At 41.7% G+C, this 3,312-nt stretch overlaps 1 long non-coding RNA gene across 1 annotated transcript in view; it reads left to right on the top strand.

The window, feature by feature from the left end:
* Window positions 1-1,379, top strand: part of LOC137979777 (uncharacterized) — a 9,155-nt gene extending 7,776 nt beyond the window's left edge. Inside the window, exons 3-4 of the long non-coding RNA XR_011118408.1 lie at window positions 700-804; window positions 972-1,379. This is a non-coding gene — a long non-coding RNA (uncharacterized lncRNA). The remainder of the gene's footprint in view (window positions 1-699; window positions 805-971) is intronic.
* The last annotated feature ends 1,933 nt before the right edge of the window (window positions 1,380-3,312 follow it).

The following is a 3,312-nucleotide window of genomic DNA, read 5'->3' as shown; positions in this document are numbered from 1 at the left end:
TTTGGGTAATTTTGATGAGAGTGGCCTTCCAGAAATGTTCAAAGCTTCATGGCGAAATGCTGAGGTGATCTTGAAAGAGGACGTTGTAGGACAAGCTCCTGGTAGTAAGACGAATAAAGTGGTCATGTCCACTACAAGTGATAGTCTTCATCTTGTTAGAGTCACTGATGGGAAATTGCCAGTTTGTGATTGCGAAGGGTTCAAGCACAAGAGTCTCTGCGCGCATGTACTCGCAGTATCGTTCCAGATGGGCTCCTTACAACGAGTACTTTGTAAGTGGACACCAAACATCACTCGCCAACTACAGAAGAGTATGCCAAGTGGAGCAGGTCGTAAAGAAAACGAAAAAGACAAGAAAAGAACCAGAAAAACGCACACAGAGGAACGATCCACCGCAGGATTTTCCGAGAGAGTTCCATCAGTGACGCCAGCCATTCCACGTGACGAGTATGAGGTTGTCTTTGTAAAGGACACTAAGGCGTTGACTTGCTATGGCTGTGGATCAAAGGTAATAGTAGTTACGCCTTAAAGACATATAGAGACGGTTTTAAGAGATAACGACGAGAGTCTTCAAAATGAAAACGACTTGTAGGCCAATGCATCGGTCTTTAATTTAAACAGTAACATTTTAATCACAGGCTCAGTATACCGGTATGGGAAGGTAAGCTTTAATAATCTCTAATAACTATTGTCTTGCAGTTAAGGAAGAAGCCTAGTGACGCACCACCTCCTGCACCATACGATTTGATACTCAAGCATCGAGAAAGAAGGGTCTATCAGAAGAAGGGAACGATTCAACTTAAGGTTGGTACCCTGTTTGATCAACGATATAATGAAATGCTACTTAGTAAAGACCAGTAAGTCAGGCCTTTCAATAATGTGTTTCAATAACACAACTACTCTTACAATAACTTAAAAGCGAGAAGACAATTACTAATTACTAATTATGGGTTATGAAAATCTCACTTCAGGTCAGCCGGGATCCAGAAAGTGTGTATTACCATGTCAGAAAAACGTGTGTACTGGCGAAGTGTGACAAGATCCTACCAAGAAATATAACAATCGCCGAGCCTATCAGTGAGCAGATGAGCGAAGTTCACAAGCGCCATTTATCTCGGGAATTTGGTGTTTTGGTACAGAAATGTCCGTCGAGAGTTTTGTTAGAAGTGTTGATATTATGATAATGACCGAATGCTAAAAATGTAAATGTTTCAAATTTAGTATCTAACCTAACTTCATCCAAGGAGTTTATTTTCATGAAACTTACAGATATTGCAGGTTATGTAGGGCACAACCAAGCAAGGTGTATTTTCATTTTGGCATGTTTCTTGACAATTTGTTAAAAGTACGTTGATAGTCAACCATACAATGTAAGGAAGTCTAAGGTGATTCAAGAATATAAATTTCTTTCCTTGTTGTGAGTGGTGCTTTTTTTTCTGAATCTTTTCCCTCGTGCATAAATACAACAATGGGACGTATGGGACGACGTGCTGCATTGGTTGATCTCGGTTTGCAAAGTAGTGAAACTCCACACACCCAAGGGGCATATATTGGCCACATGCGTGGCCGTTTATTGTTGATAGCAAGCTTAGAAAGCTTAATAAAAGACATACCAAAGTATCCCAGCAAAGGTGAGGGAGAAACCTCCAGGAGGGTCCCTCTGAGTCGATTTCCTTGTAATCAGTTTCCTGTAGAATTAAAAACAGAAACAAAAAGAAAACAGAAATGATCAAAGCCGTAGTTCATCTCCTAAACACGTTGATTTCATTCAGGTATTAAAATGGAACAAGAGTTTGGTCCTGATGCATCGACTGTCAACAGCAATACCTATCAAGTACGTTAGGTTTTGAAGATTCTAGTAGTATATTGAAACCTTTCGAATTATGCAAACGGTCTAAAAAGTGTCACTATTTCATAACCACGACTAGAACCCTCCCATGAAATACCATCACTCAACTTTATGACAACTAAAACATCAATGTACGCAGCCACGAACCGAAATCGTCAACTCACGATTGCAGTTCAGTCCGTAGTTAGCAAAGCAGACGTGTGTTGATAATTCACTAGACAATTTTCCAGTTCTTCAGTGGAACTGAGAACAAAATAAGTTGTCAGCAAGTGCTGTCTTCATACCTCAAAACTGTACTCTTCCGCCATATTGCTGGCTATTTTTCCGTTCCATTCTCCTGTCAGAGCCTCGTTCCAACTCCCTTCGCGTTGAACGAAGACAAACCCTCGTTTCCAGGTCTCCATGCGAATGAGATAAGGAACTCCTCCAGTTCCAATTTCATCATTTACTGGTTTTACTCTAAGAACAAGACCGGAAAGCGTGGTCGATGCCAAACATATGAAAATTTTCTGTGCCCTGTGCCCTGCGACCTGTGACCTGCGTTTTGTACCTGCCGATACCCGCCCACAAGAAATGGACCCTAAAATCACTGCTGCCGCAGTGTCGCAGTCGTGTTGTTGGATCACAGGCTCCCCAAGCTGAAAATACGTGGTGTATGCGACAGTTTGTGTATACAGAGAATTGTGTGGGAAAATCACCGATCGTAAAAAAATTGTGTAAATAACTATCTCGTTTGAAATAAAGTTTTCCTACCTCAAATGTGTGAGGAACTTGTCTCTTTTGCCGAGTTTCGAGCCATTCTGACGCCGTTTAGTGAAGTCATCCGGAAAGCCGTTACTGAAATCACAGGCGGCCCAGAGTCGGAAGGTAAACAATTATAAGGATTTGTATGGGAATCTTGATAACAGACTGAAAAAGATATTTACCCGCAAAAGTTCTCAATAAAAAAGCCGTACTTTATTGTCATGGTGAATTTCTTGCTTTTTGTGTGGTTTTTTGCCTGATTGAATGCGATTTAAGCGACTTCTCAAATTCCCGAGTCGCCACTCTTCCCTAAATAAAGGAAAGGCTGGAAACTCATTTCTAACTTACCTCAGATCTCACCGAAAAAATTCACACTTCTCCGGTATCAGTCACGCTCAAACTCCGGCGATGGCTACACGGATAAATTTACTTCCCCTTGACCAAGTTTCAAGGTCCAGCGAGTATCCATCGCTGAGAAACTGCGAAAAATATTCAAATTTTCAAACTCCTTCGAGGCTCGCTAACAACCAATTTTGACACGGCTGGTCAACGGTTCACTGAGCCTCCATACGGTGAGCGCAAACCTACGCAAGTGTACCCATAGTTGGGCAGAGCAAAACAATTCCCAGACTCGTCCCCAAATACCTGCCTGGGGTCATGTTAGAGTTTCTAAATCGGCGAACGATATTAAAAGTTCCACACTGAAACCTTAAACACAG

Source organism: Montipora foliosa, chromosome 12, assembly GCF_036669935.1.
Source record: "Montipora foliosa isolate CH-2021 chromosome 12, ASM3666993v2, whole genome shotgun sequence".
Classification (NCBI taxonomy): Eukaryota; Metazoa; Cnidaria; class Anthozoa; order Scleractinia; family Acroporidae; genus Montipora; species Montipora foliosa.
The sequence above is the reverse complement of the archived record's forward strand: the minus strand, read 5'-3'. Positions and strand labels throughout refer to the sequence as shown.